Source organism: Giraffa tippelskirchi, chromosome 4 (genome assembly GCF_054371585.1).
Source record: "Giraffa tippelskirchi isolate mGirTip1 chromosome 4, T2T-mGirTip1v1.2.pri, whole genome shotgun sequence".
In the NCBI taxonomy this organism is placed as follows: domain Eukaryota; kingdom Metazoa; phylum Chordata; class Mammalia; order Artiodactyla; family Giraffidae; genus Giraffa; species Giraffa tippelskirchi.
This window is the reverse complement of record NC_137278.1, coordinates 70,438,902-70,461,290: the sequence shown is the minus strand read 5'-3', so window position 1 is coordinate 70,461,290 and position 22,389 is coordinate 70,438,902. Positions and strand designations below refer to the sequence as shown.

At 36.4% G+C, this 22,389-nt stretch overlaps 1 long non-coding RNA gene across 1 annotated transcript in view; it reads right to left on the bottom strand.

Annotated features, from left to right (window-relative positions):
• The window catches only part of LOC145546595 (uncharacterized), a 241,384-nt gene that overhangs the window by 124,124 nt on the left and 94,871 nt on the right, over positions 1 to 22,389 (bottom strand). Inside the window, exon 3 of the long non-coding RNA XR_014083065.1 lies at positions 14,657 to 14,772. This is a non-coding gene — a long non-coding RNA (uncharacterized LOC145546595). The remainder of the gene's footprint in view (positions 1 to 14,656; positions 14,773 to 22,389) is intronic.

Below are 22,389 nucleotides of genomic sequence, written 5' to 3'. Positions count from 1 at the left end.
AAAATGTCAGAATCTGGTGATTGATAAGTATGGACATTTTTATAGTGAATGTTTCTAGATACTCTTAAGTTTCTATCCTGAGAACTGTCTGAGGATGATTCAGGTGGTAAAGATTCTGTCTGCAATGCAGGAGACCCAGGTTCAGTCCCTGGGTCAGGAAGATCCCCTGGAGAACAGTGATGTTGATGGTACCATTTACTGACCAAAGGAGAGTAGAAGCCAGGTAGAATTGAAGGTGTCATAAGCTTGTTTTGGGGCTTGATGTGTTTTCAGATAATTGTGGGCACCTAGCTACAAATATTTAATGGGATGCAAGATGGTCAAGTTTGGAGCTTCAACAAAAGTTTGGTCTAGAGTAAAACACTTGGAAGTTATCCAATTATCTATCAGTTGAGTGGGAAGAAGGATGAAATTTCCTGAGGAATATATAATCAGAGACTTATATTATGTCCACTGTGATTATGTGAATGTGGACATGTGTGTATACACATGATTATGCATGAGGATATTTTAAATTGTTGAGTACAACATAAAACCTAAGGTTACTTTTAATACCAAGTCGAACAAAACTAAAGAACATACACACTAAAAATTGATTCTATATAAATAAAAATTGACCAGGAGTGTCCTTACCAGTTCAATCATTAGCTTTATCTATGAAGTTATTCCATTTAATGTTCTGCTTTTCAGGTTGCAGCTAGTTTAACAACATTGGAGCTTTCAGTTCCCATTCTGATTGCATCTCTGTGAAGATTTTTAGTCTATTTACTCATGAGAAGTTAATAACCAGCTTCACTGAGTAAACAGACTAAGATCTACTTTAAAAAAGGACAACTGTTTAGTTTTATAACCATACCTTAGATTTCAATGGGGAAGATCCTAATTGCATCCAGTTTCAGGAGGTGGTTAAATGTTTTTTGGATACTGGAACTTGGTTATATCGAATGATTCATAAACTTGTACTTTTCAAACATTTATTATGAATTTTTATTATGGAAATATTTAAAATATATTTTTAGACTTCAGGATTGCCTAGAAGAAATGGTTCATGCCACAGTTTCACTGGTAAGATACTAGGTTGGAAGGGGAAGGAGGAATTAGCAATGTGGAACAATTAAGGAATGAATATTTAGATAAAAACTGTTACCTAGGATACCTGTGCTGAACAAAATGACCTTTTCTTGTCTAGTGATTTCCCAGGCTCTCGCAGATGTCAGGGCAGTCAGTTTGCGTCACAGGGCACAAACATCTGGACCTTGCTTTACTGCCTTCTTGCCACCCTGAGCTCAAAGACATGTAAACATCATGGTCAGACTGATTTCAGGATGATGCACACATCCTGAAAGTGAGATGTGGATTATGTTTATGACTCTAAAATATTATCATTCAAAAATAGCACTGCCTTTGTGAAAGCCTACAATGTTATTAAAATATTTCCCATTATCATCTTCCTAGAGGGCAGAATAAATAGACAAGGCAAATAAATTCTCTTAGGAATTCTGTCTTCTCATTTCCATGGAAAATTCACACACTTCAGATGAAATGTATTTGTTTTCTGTTCAGACTGCAGTGTTTCTTACCCCAATTCACTGACATCCATTCTGCTAACTTCATGCTTAACTGCATATCCTCAGGCTATGATAATTTACACACCCTCTGCCTACATAGGATGCTGCAGGTCAAATCGTGTTGTTGACAGAAAATGCACAATGACTGCTGCTACCACACTAATTTTCAGCTCATGGTCTGTGCCTGGACTCCTATATACATATAAAGTATATGTTCAGGAGATCTATAGAATCACACAAGAGAACAGGCAGTATATTATGCAGACCAGGAGGTTACTATGCAGAAATTTTAGAGGACAAGATTGTGTCCTTTCAATCCTGGCTCCCCCTTACTATCATTCTTGAATACCTGATATGCTGTTTTACACATAATAGCTACTTAAAATATGACAGTGAATGACTGCTTCAAAGAAAAGCAAGCCACTAACTGATATGTTGTGGGATAAAATATACACTGATTCATATTCTTCCTCAATATTTATCTTAAACTTATTTGCTAATTTTCCCTGAACAGAAATAAAGAAAGCTGAGTGCCAAAGAATTGATGCTTTTGAACTGTGGTGTTGGAGAGGCTCTTGAGAGTCCCTTGGACTGCAAGGAGATCAAACCAGTCAATCCTAAAGGAAATCAGTCTTGAATATTCATTGAAAGGACTGATGCTGAAGCTGAAACTCCAATACTGTGGCCATCTGATGTGAAGAACTGACTCATTGGAAAAGACCCTGATGCTGGGAAAGATTGAAGGCAGGAGGAGGAGGGGATGACAGAGGATGAGATGGTAGGATAGCATCACCGACTTTATGATGGACTTGAGTTTGAGCAAGCTCTGGGAGTTGGTGATGGACAGGGAGGCCTGGCATGCTACAGTCCATGGGGTCGCAAACAGCAGGACACAAGCAACTGAATTGAACTGAAATGAAGTGAAAGTGTTAGTCGTTCAGTTGTATCCAGGTCTTTGCGAACCCATGGACTGTAGCCTGCTAGGCTCCTCTGTCCATGGAATTCTCCAGGAAAGAATATCGGAGCAGGAGGCCATTCCTTTTTCCAGGGGATTTTCCCAACCCAGCTTCACACCCGAGTCTCCTGCATTGCAGGCAGATTCTTTACCATCTGAGCCACAGGGAAAACCCTAATTTTCCCTACAAATTTTACCTAAAACTATTTGTTCTTTATGTATGTGTACTTATATATTATTCCAAAGAGGAATGGCTTAAATTTGTATAACTTTTAAAGTTCTATTTAATATATTATTTGATTCCATAATGTGAGGTTTCTAGAACCAAAGTCTGTGTCTTAGGTTAACATTCTAACTGTTGAATGAAAAAGTTGGTGAATGAGTGAATAAATGGATCTGTTTCACTGGAGCGTCAGAAAGTATGTCATCACAGCAGGCTTGCTGTTGAATTTAACCCTGACTACTAATGAGCAGTGGGCCAAGGAATGTTACTTATGAGGAAGCAAATAAATGGATTAGATTAAGTCTATTACCTTTGAAATCACAAAGAACAAACAAGCAGAACACATTCCTGGAAGCAAAGAAGAATAGGTTGAGTAAAATCATAAAGTAAGGATCAGAGTGGAGAAACACAAACAGGCCCAAAGGAGAGGTCAAACACTGGTAGGATCTGAGGTATTTTGTCTTTAAGAAACTGTACTTAGGATAAGTAGGAATTCCAGTCGCAAGGAGAGATGGTCAGCAAATAGAAAGAATATATCTTCCCCCTCCCCCCCGCCCATCATTGTATATGACAAGCTATCAATATCTTAGTCTTGTTTAGGTCAGAAATCTGGTCATGATATGGCTGGATTTTCTGCTCAGGGTCTCACAAAGCTGAAATCAAGGTGTGAGCTAGACTGAGTTCTCATCTAGAGTGCTTTTCCTAGCTCCAGTGGTTGTTGGCAGAATTAAGCATGTTGCTGTTGCAGGACTGATACCAATTTTCTTATTGACTATTGGCTGGGGGTACTCTCATCTTCCAGAGGCTATCTAGAGTCTTCCAATCTATGGTCCTGTCCACAGTATGGGAGCTTGTGTCTTCAAAACCAGCAGAAGACTGCCCAGACTCTTCTTCCTTCTCTTCAGGTTTTACCTGACTGGGTCAGGTACACCAGCTAATCTTTTGATTAGACCTTAATCACATTTACATAGTCCCTTTCACATATTGTCTCACCATAGCATTGAATGCTACTCCATCATCATCATAGATCTACCACACTGAAGACTGAACAAGGCAAGTGCACCAGCTGTGTGGGAATCTCCAGGGCCATGCTAAAACTCTACCTACCGCAGGAAGTGAATCCTTAACTCTGAGTAAATGAGAAATTGAGGGGCACAGTAAAGGAAAGAAAAGAAGGAATGTTCAAAAAGCTTCCCAATATTAAATTGGGAGCTATTGATTCTCAAACACTGTATGAGAGAAATGTCTGCATTGAGGGTGCGGAGAGGTGAACAGAAGCAGTCTCTGAGGGGGAGAGAGCAGAGGAGGAACTTAATAATTATCTGAAGGAGGATGGTGCCTTGTCAAGAGAAGAATTAAAGTCAGAGCATTTACCTAGTAATCAGGTTGGGAGAACTATGATTATAAAATTACTGGGGATAACTCTGAAAGACATGTTGGCAGTAATTCGCTTCCAAAGATTAAATAGAAGTTTTAGAGGTGGAGAAATGGAGTATGTTTTGAAAGAAATATAGTTCATAATAAAAAAAAATTCTCAAAATTGCTGGTTTGATTATGCAGAATTATAGTGATAAAAACTATATGAATGCTATTCAGAAATGAAATGACTGCTAGAAAAGACAAAAATCAGTGACTAAAAAGGCACAAGAAATGTCATAAGTTTCAACTAAGAAAGAGGTGAAAAGGAAAAATAGAAGTAAGAGTATTTAGAAAAAGTTCAAAGTGTCATATAGTGCAAGGCATTATTATTAGCGATCCAGACAGGTGTGCTCCCCTGGCCACATGTGAGGTATCTGTCAGGTCTCTTTTTCCCTAAGTACAGAGGTTGGGGCTGATATATCGGGCTGCTAGAGGTAAACAACAGGGTATATTTTATTGAAGCATTTTAAATGGGGAGAGGAGAAACAAAATGCACAGGTGCAGAGAAAATAATTCAAGCCAATTATATGACAAGGAAGGGCATGTTGAGTCCAATTACTCAGTCATATCTGTAAAGACTAAAAGAGAAAAATATGAAAAACCACAGATGTGTGGGGAAAGAACACATTTTGTAAGGGCAGAGTTTGACTTGAGAGGTTGTGTCCTGCATCACTAAAATTAGGACCAGTGAGTTCAGACTGACTGAGAGAACAAGAGTAACAGGGCTCAGGCTGAGGAAAAAGCTGAAAAATTCCAGCGATGGATATGCACTTCATTCCCAAACAAGGGTTCTTGATCTAGGAAACTGATATGAAAGAAAAGAAAACATACCAAAGCTTCAGGACTTGTGATGCAGAGAGGAAAAAAGGAGAGGCATTAAAAAGAAAAGGTCTGAATGAACATCACAGAGCAACATGCATTGAAATCAGATAAATAAGTGTTGTAAATGGCAGAAATATAGAAGCATTCAACAGAACTAAAGAAAAGGCCTATAGGATAGGACAGATATAAAAGTACTGTTTCCCAGGAAGGTGGTATCCCAATCCAAGCAAAGCTTCTCATTAAGATGAGAAGTGTGAAGAGTGAGATGGCAAGAGTGAACATATACACATTTTAGGAATCAGTGAATTAAAATGGACCAGAATGGGCAAATTTAATTCAGATGACCATTATATCTACTACTGTGGGCAAGAATCCCATAAAAGAAATGGAGTAGCCCTCATAGTCAATAAAAGAGTCCAAAATGCAATACTTGGGTGCAGTCTCATAAATGACAGAATGATCTCTGTTCATTTCCAAGGCAAACCATTCAATATTATAGTAATCCAAGTCTATGCCCCAATCAGTAATGCTGAAGAAGCTGAAGTTGAACAGTTCTATCAAGACCTGGGAACTTCTAGAACTAACACTCAAAAAAGATGTCCTTTATATCAGAGGGGACTGGAATGCAAAAGTAGGAAGTCAAGAGCTACCTGGAGTAATGGGCAAATTTGTCCTCAGAGTACAAGATAAAGCAGGGAAAAGGCTAATAGAGTTTTGCCAAGAGAACACACTGGTCACAGCAAACATCCTCTTCCAACGATATAAGAGAAGACTCTACACATGGACATCACCAGATGGTCGATACCAAAATCAGATTGATTATATTCTTTGTAGCCAAAGATGGAGAAGCTCTATACAGTCAGCAAAAACAAGACTGGGAGCTGACTGTGGCTCAGATCATGAACTCCTTATTGCCAAATTCAGACTTAAATTGAAGAAACTAGAGAATACCACTAGACCATTCAGGTATGACATAAATCAAATCCCTTACGATTGTACAGTGGAAGTGACAAATATATTCAAAGGATTAGATTTGATAGACAGAGTGCCTGAAGAACTATGGACAGAGGTTCATGACATTGTACAGGAGGCAGTGATTAGGACCATCCCTGAGAAAAAGAAATGCAAAAAGGCAAAATGGTTGTCTGAGGAGGCCTTACAAATAGCTGAGAAAAGAAGAGAAGCTAAAGGCAAAGGAGAAAAGGAAAGATACACCCGTCTGAATGCAGAGTTCCAAAGAATAGCAAGGAGAGATAAGAAAGCCTTCCTCAGTGATCAATGCGAAGAAACAGAGGAAACCAATAAAATGGGGAAGACTAGAGATCTCTTCAAGAAAATTAAAGATACCAAGGGAACATTTCATGCAAAGATGGGCACAATAAAGGACAGAAACAATATGGACCTAACAGAAGCAGAAGATATTAAGAAAAGATGGCAAGAATACACAGAAGAACGATACAAAAAAGATTTTAATGACCCAGACCATGAAGGTGTGATCACTCACCTAGAGCCAGACATCCTGGAGTCTGAAGTCAAGTGGGACTCAGGAAGCATCACTATGAACAAAGCTAGTGGAGGTGATGGAATTCCAGCTCAGCTATTTCAAGTCCTAAAAGATGATGCTATGAAAGTTGAGAGCTACCTGGCGTAGCTCTTGTCCGACTCTTTGTGACACCATGGCTTCTCTGTCCAACACCAACTCCTGGAGCTTACTCAAACTCATGTGCATAGAGTTGGTGATGCCATCCAACCATCTCATCCTCTGTTGACCCCTTCTCCTCCTGCCTTCAGTCTTTCCCAGCATCAGGGTTTTTCCAATGAGTCAGTTCTTCACATCAGGTGGCCAAAGTATTGGAGTTTCAGCTTCAGCATCAGTCCTTTCAATGAATATCAGGACTGATTTCCTTTAGGATGGACTGGTTGGATCTCCTTGCAGTCCAAGGGACTCTCAAGAGTCTTCTCCAACACCACAGTTCCAAAGCATCCATTCTTCAGCACTCAGTTTTCTTTATATTCCTACTCTCACATCCATACATGACTACTGGAAAAACCACAGCTGTGACTAGACAGACCTTTGTTGGCAAGGTAATGTAATGTCTCTGCTTTTTGATATGCTGTCTACAAGGTTGGTCATAGGTTTTCTTCTAAGGAGTAAGTGTCTTTTAATTTCATGGCTGCAGTTACCATCTGCAGTGATTTTGGACACCAAAAAATAAAGTTTCTCACTGTTTCCAAAGACACAAAAGGCAAAGAATGATCAAACTACCACACAATTTCCCTCACTTCACACGCTAGCAAAGTAATGCTTAAAATTCTCCAAGATAGGCTTTAACAGTATGTGAACTGAGAACTTCTAGATGTTCAAGCTGGATTTAGAAAAGGCAGAGGGACCAGATATCAAATTGCCAACATCTGCTGGATCATTGAAAAAGCAAGAGAGTTCCAGAAAAATGTCTACTTCTGCTTCATTGACTATGCCAAAGTCTTTGACTGTGTGGATCACAACAAACTGGAAAATTCTTCAAGAGATGGGAACACCAGACCACGTTACCTGCCTCTTGAGAAACTTGTATGCAGGTCAAGAAGCAACAGTTAGAACTGGGAGTAAACTGGAGAAAACAATGTCAAATTTCAGAAAGGAGTTGATTTAAAAGGATTATTGATAAGATTCAAAAACATTTCACCAGACCGGAAGGATGAAGGCTAGGGAGACCTGCAGGGCATAGAGAGCAAAAAGAACATTTTACATGTTAATCTTGAAACAACTGAGTGATCCTGTGTGCTGGTTTATAGAGGTGCTTGGAAGATTGTTGTAAGATGAAACTGGAAAGGTAGGTTGTGATAAGAGAGTAGAAACCTTTAAATGGCTTTAACAATAGCTCTCTGATATCATTTATCTGATATCTTTAAGTTGGTTTGCTTTCTTCCTGTGTCAACGATAATGAGCTTGTACTAATTTTCCGGACTACCTGTCAGTTTTAACTAGCTTAAAGGAGGCTTGGAGAAGCAGTAGCAGTACTCAAGTTTGAGTTGTCTTGTAAAGCAGGTATTGATTTGATTCTTAGCTAGGTGACTTCTTAACCCCAAATAACTGGAAATACACAAAGGTGGAAAAGAACAGTGATTTTTTTTTTTTTCAAGTGACACTATGAAGATGGAGTTTAAAAGCCTTCCATTCTTTTCTATCTCTGAGTTATCTATCCATTAACTGATTTGTTAGTGTACAGTTTTAAATTTTTCTTAGGGGACTTATGTGTGTATGTTCCCCCTTTCCTATCCCTAGGAGAGGATGGCAATCAATGTTAATATTAATAGTTCTTCAAGAGATGAACACATTTGATAATGATTATTATGTTGACATTCCCTTTTTTGTTGTTATTGATTTAGTGTTCTACAGTTTCTGAATTAACAACAAGGCAGAATTGACTTGCATCTTAAAGTCACTTTTCTGGCACCACTGTAAAGCCTGTATTATTTCTTTGTCTAAGAAATATAATAAGTGTATGGTATGTGTTAGGCTAACATATTCCAGAGAGCTGGCTATGGGTAAGGAACAGTGAATCTGGACCCAATCCTCAGACCCAGCCTGGGGCTGCTGAGAGCAGGACCATGCTGCTGGCTGACAATTGGTGAGGGCAGCCCCTGGGCAAAAAGAGAGGGGCCCCACTTAACCACACTCCAAAGCTGGGAGTTATGTTAACATGTATTCTTTCCAGACCCTGTCTGTTCTCCCACCAGTGACTATCATGCCAGGTATTAGGTGACTACTCTTCAATTCCAAACCCACACTTCTAACAACATGTCTTCATGATGTGGGATGAGGACTCTGTAAACCCATTTTTGCTTTGACATCTGGCTTCCCATTAGGATCAGCCAAAAGCGGGCAATGGAGGGAATCTACATGGCTGCAACAGAAAGAAAGGGCTTAGTTATTCCTTGTTTACTTCCTGGCTGTTTGCATCAATCGTTCTTGTCACCGTTACCCTAGAAATAATTCTTTATGCCAACAATGACAGTTTTTCCATAATAGGAGGTGATTTCTAAGAGGTCGGGGTCTCAGTTCCATGGAGACACTCCTCTAAATTTGTAAGTTTTGTACTATTCCAAGGTCTTCCTTTATTCTCTGGTGCTGGCTGCTCTTTCCTGATAACTTAGACAGTTTTTGTTTCCCATCCGCTTCCTCGTTAGTAATATTATGGCAACTTAATTCTTTTTGATATTAAATTTTCTATCTTAAGAATTTTTTAAAATCATCGATGTTGTTTCTATCACCTGACTGCATATTGACTGGTCCTGTCTCAGTGATCTTCATATAGTCCCTATATCACAGAGTCTCAGCCTATTTGTTTTACATCAGGTCTAGGATTCTTACTTTTATCAGAAACATAACTAAACAGGTTGGAGGGATAAGTCCATGCATATCCTCTTCATGTTACTTGTGAAGAATTTAAATGTGGCAACTAATATGGGCATTAGCCCAGCCTTTTTCTTCTGGGAAATTTCACATTTTTTTCTGGTTTTCTTCTATCAGAAAGAATGCCTTTCATTCTTATATTATCTATAATATTTTGAGAATTTCCTGTAGTTTAGCTCAGAATGAGTTTGCATTAATGTCCTAATATCTCACTTGCATACTAAATTTATGCTGCTATTTCAATTAAGCTCATTATATTGGAAATACTTGTCAGTAGTTAATAAGCAATGTAAAATATTAGAGATCGAAATTATAGGTAAGCTAGAAAACATAAATAACAAATAATATTGACATAAATATATAGTTTTTCAACAGAAATATTGCATGGAAAGAAATACCCCTCTTGTCACAGAATAGGTCCTCAATAATGAATGAGTGAACAGGCCTGAATTAAGGCAGAAGCAGAGAAGGTAAAGAGAAAAGGACGGATTAGGGGAGCTTCTACCAATTACCAGAATTGCTTGGTTGTGGAATATGAGGAAAAGGAGGTAAATGGAATAACTCTGGATTTGGGGGACAATCTTGGTAATTGGACAAATGGTAGTGGTATTCAGAGACTAAAAAGAACAGCCAACAGATGGAACTGGTGAGGTTCAGAAGTAAATATTCTCACCTTAACTACTCAAGCAATTGTTGTGCTCTTTAGCCATGCATATAGGCTTTAGGCCAAAGAAGAGGAGTTTACCCTGAAAATACAGCCAAGTTCAGTCCCTGCTTCACCTCACACAAGGGACAAGACAATAAGACCCTTCCTGAAGTTAAGGCCTAAGCCAATCTTGCCTCATAAAATGTTGGTGCCTAATAATTGTCGATCGAACTGTCACTGGACTCTTGATAAATAATATTCTGAAATGTTATTTATCTTCTTCTTCTCTGATTATTATGGGTATCAATCATCTCTGCTAAAACCTCAACCAGCACTGGAGTTTTATGGAATTTTCCTTCTCAAGAATATATTAATATAATGGAGAAAAGACAGTTTCTTCAATAAGTGGTGCTAGGAAAAGTGGACAGTTACATGTAGAAGAATGAAACCAGAAAATAACATTATACACAAAATTAAACTCAAAATGGATCAAAAGCTAAATATAAGGCTGGACACTATAAACTCTTAGAGGAAAACATAGGCAGAACATTCTTTGACATAAATCGCAGTATTTTTTTGATCCACCTCCTAGAGTAACAAAAATAAAAACAAAAATAAATGGAACCTAATTAAACTTAAAAGCTTCTCAACAACAAAGGAAGTCAGAAACAAAATGAAAAGACAACTTACAAAATGGGAGAAAATATTTGCAAATAAAGCAACCAAGTGATTAATCTTCAAAATATACAAACATCTCATGAAGCTCTATGTCATAAAAACAAATAACCCCAAATGGGCAGAAAGTCCAAACAGACATTTTTCTAAAGAAAACATACAGATGGACAAAAAGCACAAGAAAAGATGCTCAACATCATTATCAGAGAAATGCAAATCAAAGCTACAACGAGGTGTCACCTCATACCAATCAGAATGGCCATCATCAAAAAGTCTACAAATAAATGCTGGAGAGGGTGTGGGGAAATGGGAACCATCCTGCACTGTTGCTGGGAATGTAAATTGGTACAGCTACTATGGAGAACAGTATGGAGATTCCTTTTAAAAAACTAAGGGGAACTCATGTAAACCCATGGCTGATTCATGTCAATGTATGGCAAGAACTATTACAATATTGTAAAGTAATTGCTATGCTATGCTATGCTAAGTCGTTAGCCCCCAACTAAAATAAATAAATTTATTAAAAAATAAAAAAATAAAAAAAATAAAATAAAATAAAAAACTAAACATATGATCCAGCGATCCCATTCCTGGGCACATATCTGGGGAAAGCCATAATCTGAAAAGTTAAGTGCACCCCAGTATTCACTGAAGCACTGTTGACAATAGCCAGGACATGGAAGCAACCTAAATGTCCACTGACAGAGGACTGGATAAAGAAGATGTGGTTCATATATATAATGGGACATTACTCAGTCCTGTAAATAAGGAAATAATTTACATCAACATGGAGGGACCCAGAGATTATCATACTAAATCAATCAAAGACAAATACCATAAGATATCACTCATATGTGGAATGTAAATTTTTTAAAAAGATACAAATGAACTTATTTACAGAAACAGACTTACAGACATTGAAAACAAACTTATGGTTACCAAAGGGGAATTATAGTGGGGAGGGATAAATTAGGAGCTTGGGATGTGCGCGTGCACATGCGTGCGCACACACACACATATGCACACACACTACTGTATATAAGACAGATAACCAATAACAACCTACCATATAGCAAAGGGAACTCTATCTAATATTCTCTATGACCTATGAGAAAAGAATCTAAAAATTAATGAATATATGTATATAACTGAATCACTTTGCTATATACCTGGAACTAACACAATATTAAAAATCAACTATATTACAATAAAATTAAAATATATAAAATATTTCCCTCCTCAATCTTTTCATAAACATACTTGCTGACATTTCTTACATTTAAGAGTTGACAGTAATTCTTAACTAGTTTTTCACATCTCAGCTGCACAGTATTTTCTGCACCCTGAGATTTTACAGTAGCTGGGAAAGAACAAATACCAGTTACTTCAAAACAAAAAGACAGGACAACCATCATCAGATACATTAGATTTCAAGATTACACAAATTTGGATTTCAGATATTTAGTTTATAAAAATGAAACCAGTTATTAACCTACAAGCATAATTAAAATACCTAGTTTCTGACTCAGAATTACCAGTTAGAATAAAATTTATATTAAAAAATACATCTAAAGTAAATAAACTAAATTAAAATAAATTCAAACCTATTAGAGTAAAAATGCCTAAAGTGTAAACTGAAGAAACTCTGTTATATATCTTTAAGTCTCTTCCAATTCTAACTTTTTTGTTTTTTAATAATCTGTCACTGTCAGTTACTGGTTCAAACTTCAGCTACAAAACATAGCAGAAACTAACTCTTAAGTGTGAGTTTCTTCTGTAATAAGCATAGTAAGCCATTTCCTCTGGCTTGTATGTAATGTTTCATTTTATCTGAAATGTAGTGCCCTATTTGGGAGAAGGCAATGGCAACCCACTCCAGTACTCTTGCCTGGAAAATCCCATGGATGGAGGAGCCTGGTAGGCTGCAGTCAATTGGGTCACGAAGAGTCAGACACGACTGAGCAACTTCACTTTCACTTTTCACTTTCATGCATTAGAGAAGGAAATGGCAACCCACTCCAGTGTTCTTGCCTGGAGAATCCCAGGGACGTGGGAGCCTGGTGGGCTGCCGTCTATGGGGTCGCACAGAGTCAGACACGACTGAAATGACTTAGCAGCAGCAGCAGTGCCCTATTTAATTTTGGAGATTTTTCTCCTCTGACCAACTTGCTATACCAGATATATTCATTCTCAATGTTAGCTTTCTTTAACCTTTGAATCATTTTTTTAAATGGCCTTCTACCATTTAATTTCAAAGATGCACCTTGTCATATATTGTTTCTGACTTTTTTCAATCTCAGTGAAGATTCATTGTAATAAAATGGTCCATTTTCCAACAACAAATTTTTTTAAAAATTATTCTAACTCATACAAACATTCACTTTAAGATGCATTTTAATATATTATAGAATATATTTTGTAAATTATGTTAATAAAAACCCATTACCCTATGACATTATGTACTTTATACAATGCTCTCCCTCTTTGCATCGATTTGTTTTTCCCACCCAATCAAAGACACGAGGATAGAGGACCATGCCAGGAAGATCAACTCAGAAAGTGATTTTACAATCTCATGCACCCAAAACGTAAGTGTTGACACTGGACAGACAGTGGGGGAGAAGGTGACAAACACTGATGTGGGATATGAACATGTATCATAGAAGATTCCCCTCTACCATGCTGGTAGTCCCACCCTTGGATCTCGCTACAGGCTCCGTTGACTTAGGCCCAATGCTGTAGGGGACCCACATATTGTACATATATGCTCATAAAAATGTGTTAAAGATACATGGGACCATGTATAACTTCGAATCGGGTACTCAACTCTGGCATAGCACAATCTATAATTCCAAACATTAATTCTTATCACTAACATTGTTCAAGGAGAAAAAAAAAGGCAACTCATCCAAATAACAAAGGTTTATGGGTCGTGCTGCTGCCTACATTATAGTGTAGAAGTGTTTAGGTTAAGAAAAAAAATTAATTAACCTATCAAATATAACTCTTCTCGGATTACATAAATGTAATAGACATTTTGCTTAACAAAGTATTTTCCCAGCATTGCCAAGCATCTTTTTTCTTGCATCTTGTTGGAGTTTTCCAACTGGTGGTGCTGAATATTCTTGCATTACAGTACTGTTCCTAACAGTTACAAGGGAGACTGGGAACTATTTTTCAATATGAAATAAATCATATTATACTCAAATACGTATACATGTGGGTTAGAGGTAACAAGCATAAGCCTAGTACTTACTGATTTCTTCTACTGTCAGTTACATAAGCATTGAACACTAGAATTGAAAACCTTGTTATTTGTATTTAAAAGTTAATAAGGTTTAACTACTACTTTAACAAGTTAAACAAAAATCCCATTCTTACTAATATAATTTGATTAAAATTGTTTATAATCAATTATTTGTATAATGCACTGCAATTTTAATAAAAAATTTAATATCAAAGAAGAAAAAACTCAAAAACGCAAAAACAATTTCACCTTTTCAATCTTTTACTTTACACTATTGCTGTAAACATATTTAAACTTTGTACATGTTAAATGCATCTTATTTTTTATTCTTTTTATTACTAGTGTTATTAGAATACAAATTACATGAAAATTCTGATTTTTATCAACAAAATCAATCACTGAGCGGAAATTAAGACAAGATAATAAACGTACTAAAATAAAAATGTACTATTTTTTTTTTACTCACCTAAGTGTTGTCATCCCAAAACACCCAGACATGACTCAATAGTAATTAAGTTCATCATCTTTAATATTTTAATGCCAAATTATAGGCATTTAAATAAGTAGAACTTACTCCTTTTTAAAAATCTTGTCATTTTGAAGTTGCTTTGTTGTTTGTTAAGGTAGCAGTATAAGACTTGTTTTATTTAATGGATTGCTGTGTAACTTTTAAATATTCAGACTCACGTTTTTGCTGGCCTCTGTTGGTACTCCAGCCTGGGCTCTAGGGAAATTTGAGATGAACTCACATGCCGCTCCATTGTCTGATGAAGATCTGTAGAACTTCTTTCCCAGTCTGGGACCTGTGGACACAGTGAGAGGTAATCTCTTGGGGCCAAGCTTGCCATTCTACTTGGATGTCAAAAACACAGAATTTTAGAAACGGAGGTGACTTCAGTGATCATTCAACCCTTCCGGTCATGGGTGAGATCACTGAGATCAAGGAAAGTCTGTAACTTTCTCGAGCCCAAATCTAGTTATGGAAAAGGAGGCAATCCTTTTTCTCCAATGCATCAAATATATAGCATATATTTTCTGAAGGCGTATTTAGGAGATGTTTCTTCACAGATGTTTTTATTCTTTGAATAACACTATAACCATGGAAGCATAACTAGTTAGCTATCAAAGGAACAAAGGAAGGAAAGAAAGGAGGCAGAGAAGGAAAAATGGACGAAGGAGAGTAAAACAGCAATCCTGAGCCAATAAAATATCACCTTCACTTTTGGGAAATATGACATGGTCTTGTTATAGGAAAAAAAAAAAAAAAAAAACAGCCTCCCTAAGTCAATGCTCAGAGAAAGAAAATTAATTTAGAAGCAGCTGAGAAGCTTTGCCTTCATTTCCATCTGCATGTTGCAGATTTATTTTTTTTTAATATGACATGGAATAAAAAGGGCAACTTCTGAAGCAAATTGAGATCTTGCAGTCCAAAGCAAATCATGTTACTTATGCATCAACCAATCTGAAACTGTCCTTCAGAAAATTAGAAATAACGTACTTTCATTTTTTTAAAAAAAATATTTACTTGTACATTAGGTGTTTATGGAATTACTGTGAGGTATTATATCTTCCATCTCCCTCTCTCTCGCTGTGAAAATGACATGAATTTCTTTCTTAAAGTCATCAAAGACTGAATGTAAATAAACAGAAAAGAAAGCAGCCAAGACCTGAATCTCAGCCTTAAATGCTACTGGGTCCCAACTCCCAAACTTTTATGGTTAGCAGTGGTTCAAGAAACAGCCTGTCATTAAAAAAAAAAAAAAAAAAAAACCTCTTCCCATCCTTAATGTTTTTGTAAATTCTTTCATAATAAACAAATTCAAGCCACAAATACAAATATACTAAAATAATGATGTTAAGCACTTGCTTAAAAATCAGTGTGGTCTCTTATTTGGCATAAGGCAGGGTCTCAACTCCTTAGAATATCTATCTTGAGTCCTAAATTTCTGATACAAACCTAACTTACTTTTTGACCCATAAACTCTTAACTCTCTGCCACATACCTAGTCACCATTAGTTCAAAATGAAGATTTCACCCTCTGTACTTTTGCCCATGCTGTTTCATTATCCCAAAGAACCCTCCTGAGTGGAGAGCATATGGCAAAATCCTTTAAACCTCAAATCTGTTTTTTTTGTTTGTTTTCCCTGCAGTTTTCCATGACACTTAAGGCTACAAATTCCTTCTTCATCTGTAATTTCCTGATTCTTCACAATTTTGTGTTGCAGCATTTATGCTGAATTTTAACTGTTTATGGACTTATCTTCCCTGCTAGACTTTGAGCTCCTGAGGGGTAGAATAGGACAATACTTCACTCATTTTTATATGCTCAGCAACTAGTGGGGCACTTGCCACATGTAGACCCAAAAAATGTTTTGTGAAATTGAATCAACTCTTCCAGGGGGCCTATTAGCTTCAAATTACACCAAGGTAGACATTACTAATGTAACTTTTTCCTGAGGGCGGATTTTTTTTTTTTTTTTTTTTTTTTAGGAGAGAGTATAGAGAATGCTTGAGGGCATCAAGGGTGAGAAAAATGTACAAAATATTTTGTGACATTTTCTCTTAATATATTTGCAGTTGTAGCATCTAATAATACCACTGCAGAGGAAAAACATCTTTTCTGTTTATTTGTTTATTTCAATGCTGATGTAGCTCTTGGCCAGCAGAGGGAGAAAATACAATATGAAATGCAAGCAGCAACGTTTAGTGCTCTCCTTTACAAATCACGTGATTTTATATATATATATATATATATATATATAATTTAGAGTATATATGACTTTGATTCAAGAATAGGTAGTTATTCAGATAATCTCTACCAACTCCCCAAGTTTGAAATCTTACCCTTAGTTTTCTTTAGGTTTAAAGAAGTCAGTAGTGTATTTTATTTGATAGTCAGTAGCTCTCATCTGAAATTAACGGAAAATTATGTCTTTCAGAGAGAGCTTCAATTTCCAGATGCTCATTCCTCCTCTCACTGCACACTAATGAAATGAACCAGAATATTTAGGTATTCACTACGTATTCAGCTGCATGGGTTTGAGGACAGTGAGCCAAGATCTAATGATGTAAAGTGGAACTCTTCCTCCCCAGTAGCAAGAGACATGCTAATAAGATGAAATGTGGTGGGGAGGTGTGGGTAGAGTATAATTGCCCATGGTGAGCCAGGAGTGAAACATATATATTTTTCCAACCCGCCAAATCAATACTATTTATAATAGATAAAATGTATGTTAGCAAATAGGTAAAATTCGGATGATTATTTACATCAAAACTTGATTCTTTCAGTAAAATACAATTCACAGCTCTCATTAGTAAAGAAAATTACTAATAAAATTAGATCTTTGAAACATGATGCATAAAGTTTTCACATCCAATGAAAACATCAACTGTTTAGGTAATACAGCTTGCAATGAAAACAAACAAAGCTGAGTGAATATTAGCAGCAGTTACAGATACTTTGTGTTAAATACAACATACCATCCTCCTTCCTGAAACTGTAGAGACTCTGTAGCATCAATTTCTTCATACTCTCTCTAGCCATACCCTTTTTTGCTTGGCTTCTTCTCCCTTTCCCATGAACCTGCTTGTATTCTTAAATTAATTATTTCAATAAATATCATCAGCATTATCCAGCCAATTATCCAAATCCCAAGTTTAGACTTCATCCATAACACCTCCTTTTCCTTTACTTCCACATCCAAATATTTGGAAGTATTACTGGTTTCTATCACCTCCATATGTTTCAACCTGATACAGTCATCACATATACCATTGCCACTGACTTAGCTTAAGTCACATCTATTCCTTCTCTCCATTAGTTCATCACCTCATCTTACTATAGTCCTGGAACCATATCTACAGTGTATCCAGATGATTTTTAATTTTTTTAAATTTTGAGATAATTATGGGTTCATATGTAATTATATTAATAAGAAGTAATACAAAGAGGTTCTATGTACCCTTTACTCAATTTCTCCCAATGTAACATCTCCAAATGATAACTCCCCTAATACAATATCTTAACCAGAATATTGACAGTACATTTCCATCATCACAATACTTCCTCCTATTACCCTTTTATAATGATACCTACTTCCTGTTTCCATCCCTAAGCTACTCTGTTTCTATAATTTTGTCACTTCAAGAATATTATGCCATTTTAATCATATATTATGGAATTTGGGGGGATTATTTTTCATTTTGCATAAATCTGTGGACTGTTAGGTATATTGGTAGGATACTTCTGTTGTCAAGCAGTTTTCAATGATATTTGTGATATGTGGCACAATGATATAAGTGCCACAATCATTTAGTCACAATGATATTTGTGATATGTGGCACAATGATATAAGTGCCACAATCATTTAGTCACAATGATATTTGTGATATGTGGCACAATGATATAAGTGCCACAATCATTTAGTCACCTATTGAAGGACATCTGGGTAGTTTCCAGTTATTGGCTATTACTGTAAAAACATGTAAAGGTTTTTGTGTGAACCTGTTTTTATATTTCCGGAAAAAATGTCCAGGAGTGCAGCTGCTGTGTCATATAGTAGGTGCAGGTTTACTTTCAAAGAGAATGCTAATCATTTCCAAAATGACTGTGCCATTCCACATTCCCACTAGCAAAGTGTAAATGATACAGTTTCTTTGCATCCTCACCAGCATTTAATCTTGTTATTTTTTACTTTAGTCATTTTGATCAATATGTAGTGATATTTCATTGTGGTTTTAATTTGCATTTCCCTAATGGCTAATGATGTTAAACATCTATTCATGTGCTTATTTGCCATCTGTATTTTCTCTTCCGTGAAATGCCTCATTTTTTTGCCCATTTTCCAATTAGACTATTCATCTACTATTGAGTCTCAAGATTTTATTATATATTCTAGATACTAGTCATTTGAGGGACATGCAGTTTGCATGTACATTTTCCCAGTCTATCTTATCTTCTCATTCTTCTAACAGGGTCTTTCACTGAGCAAAACTTTTAAATTTTGATGAAATTTAATTTATCAATTTTTCCTTTTATGGAACATGTTTGTGGTATGAACTCTAAGAAATTTTTGCTACTTTTTGATCACACAGATTTTCTGATAACTGTATGATATTGTACATTTATGTTCATGATCCATTTTGAGTTAATTTTTGTATAAAGTGTGGGACTCGAGTCAAGATTGATTTTTTTATTATAGATATCTAGTTGTTCCAATACCATTTCTTAAAAATAGTATTTATCTTCCATCGAGTTGCATGTGCATTTTTGTCAGAAACCACTTGTGTATATTTGTATGAATCTATTTGTGGGCTATCTAGATGGCTGCACAGATCTCTGTGTCTAACTCTCAGCCCATGGTACATCTATATACTCTCAGCCCATGGTATCAATATTGATTACTACAGATATATAAGAAGTTTGGCATTTTCTTAAAAACAATGGCCATTAATAGGAGTAGAAGGATTCCATGGAGTAATTTGAAGTAAAGTGTAAACAGTTTGGCCCTATGAAAACATGTGCCACCAAACAATATTATTTGAGTACACTGAAATAGAAGGATATGAGCAACAAGTCCTGGTGAAGGAGTCTATATAAAGGACAGCTTAGAGCAGCAGACTTCAGAAGCCAGCCAGGACAGAGAAGGTTTCGGGCAGAGGAATCCTGTGGGAAGAGTCCATAGGACTGTCATTCTCTTAAATTTCAGGCTTTTTTTTTTACCTCTTCCACTCATTTTAAGTAAATACAGCCCCTGTACTCTGGTGCACTGGGACAAACAAAAAGTTGCCTTGAGCACAGAACCTTGGTCTCAAACAGGAGTACAGACATTTATTACTCACCAGCACTCTCTTCTGACTAATCAGATTCCCTAACCTGTTTTTAGCATCTAGTGCCTACTCCAGCCACTGCTTACCTAATCCTTATCCATCCTTTGTACCATCTCATTACCTCCCTACCCTTTGGATCAAAATCTCAACAAATATTAGCTATTGTTATCTTCAGTGTCTTCCTCAACATACACACACCCACCCACACACACACGAACTCCTTTGCTCTATGTACACAAATTTTATGTAAGAGAGCCTTCGGTCTCAGGAGGTCTGAGATTGACAGTCTGACTAATCCATTATTTCTTGCCTTATTTCCCATTTGGAAGAAAGGGACAAATACAACCACATTCAAAGAGAAAAATGTCAATCTAGGTTCAAGGATAAACATGATATGTCCAAACATAAAGTGATTTTAGATGACTGATTACCAAGAGAGTTTAAAAAAAAAAAAGAACTCAGCTTTGGACTGAAAATGGACATTTAAGCTGGTTGAGCAAAGATGGGCAATGACCCCCAAAGGTTTAGTCTCATGTACTTGGGACTAAGACAAAAGTGAAAAGATTAATATTTTAATTATCTATACCCAGTGTTACGCTTTTTGCCATATCCTTGCCATGGGCTATATTATTTGCTTCTTTCTTTAAACCAAATCATTGTTTAACTTCAACTTATTAATAAATTTTGTATCACTCTCATCAATGCAATTCCAGTAATTTCTTATAAGTGTCTAACCACCCAAATTGTAAATGTTCATTACTCTATGGCTTTAAGTTATCCTCCATGACAGTAGAGGTTCCTGTATCAAAAATTGTGTGTGTTCACACAGTGATCCTCCACTTTATAACCAGCTGATTAATGGCAAAGTACTGGGAATTATCATATTGTGTATGATTTATCCTAGTGATTCACCTTGCCATGAAGAAAAATACCTTAAGTAACTTGAAATAACTCATTCTTACCTAAAATGTAGAGAAAAGATAATGCCACAATTTCCAGGGTTCAGTCTTTATAGCTCCTCAATATATCCCTCCAAGAGTAGACATAGTAGTCATGGACTATAATATTAACATATTTTTATGAGCTACTACATAACAACATTAGTATCACTTAATCTAGAATATTATCGTGACCTATATTTCTATAATATAGTGTTTATCTTATTCCAATATTTCATGTAATAGTGAGGGGAGGGTGATAAAAGAAAAGAGGCAAAGAATCAATAAATATTATATAGGAATAGTGAAACTGTGAAATAGTGAAAATGGAGACGGAAATGGCAACCCACTCCAGTGTTCTTGCCTGGAGAATCCCAGGGACCGGGGAGCCTGGTGGGCTGTGGTCTCTGGGGTCGCCGAGAGTCAGACACGACTGAAGCGACTTCACAGCAGTGAAATTTAATATGACAAAGTTAACTTGACTGAGTCTGAAACAATATGGAACTGGCTGTTACAGCTTCCAGTGAATGAAGCATTACAAGGACTAAAATAAGGTTAGGGGTATAGATACAGAGAGAGAAGAGTGGAGTCTTAGAAATGGAAGCTGGGTAGTATATGTAACGTAAGTCAGTGGGAATTTGCTGTATGACTCAGGGAACTCAAACCAGGGCTCTGTGATAATCTAGAGGGGAAGGAAGGGGTGGGAGGTGAGAGCAAGGCTCAAGAAGGAGAGAACATATGTATACCTATGGCTGATCCATGTTGATGTATGGCAGAAACCAACACAATATTGTATTATCCTACAGTTAAAAATAAAGAAAGAAAGCAGGCAGGGGAGGGGGGAAATTGAGGCTGGAGATAAGGACACGCCTCAGATCTTACAAAGCATTACAGGCCACATCAGAGATTTTGGTCACTGTTCTCATGATAAGAGAAACAGACCAGCTTTTAACTCAACCAAAAGACTTCATTATAGTACTGCTTAGTGATAATCCAGTTGTTTTCAAATCAGACCCCAATGAATAATTATTCTACCTGTAAATATTTCCCATCACTCATTTAAAAAAAAAACCTTCAAAATATTGATGTCTGCCTACATCAGTAACTGTGGCCAGGTTATATATGTTTATTTCTGAGCTCTTGATTGTACATTTAAATCAGAATTTTTAAAAAATGTCTTAAATGAACATCATGAGTGATTTGTGTTTTGGATGAGCTTACACTTATGGACATTCTCTGAGAAATAAACGGACTTTATTTAAAGAACCAATTGTATACCCATGGCTGGTTCATATTGAGGTTTGACATAAAACAACAAAATTCTGTAAAGCAATTATTCTTCAATTAAAAAATAAATATATATATTTTTAAAAGAACCAATTGGTTTGAAGATTTTAAAGGTCCTGTTTAGCCCAAGTACTCTTAAACATTGCTCCTGACTTGTGGGGTACAGAATGAAAATGTAATTTAGCTGTGTGGTGTTGTGTGACAAGCCAACTTGTTTTCAACTTCTGATTGAAATGATTATAATGTGAAGCTAATATTTAGCAAGCAAGCATCTTTCCTTCCATCACTCCACTTGGTCACATATTTCCCACTCTCAGTGCTCAATACACTTGTAAATCCTTAGAAACTCTAGAGTGAATTGACAT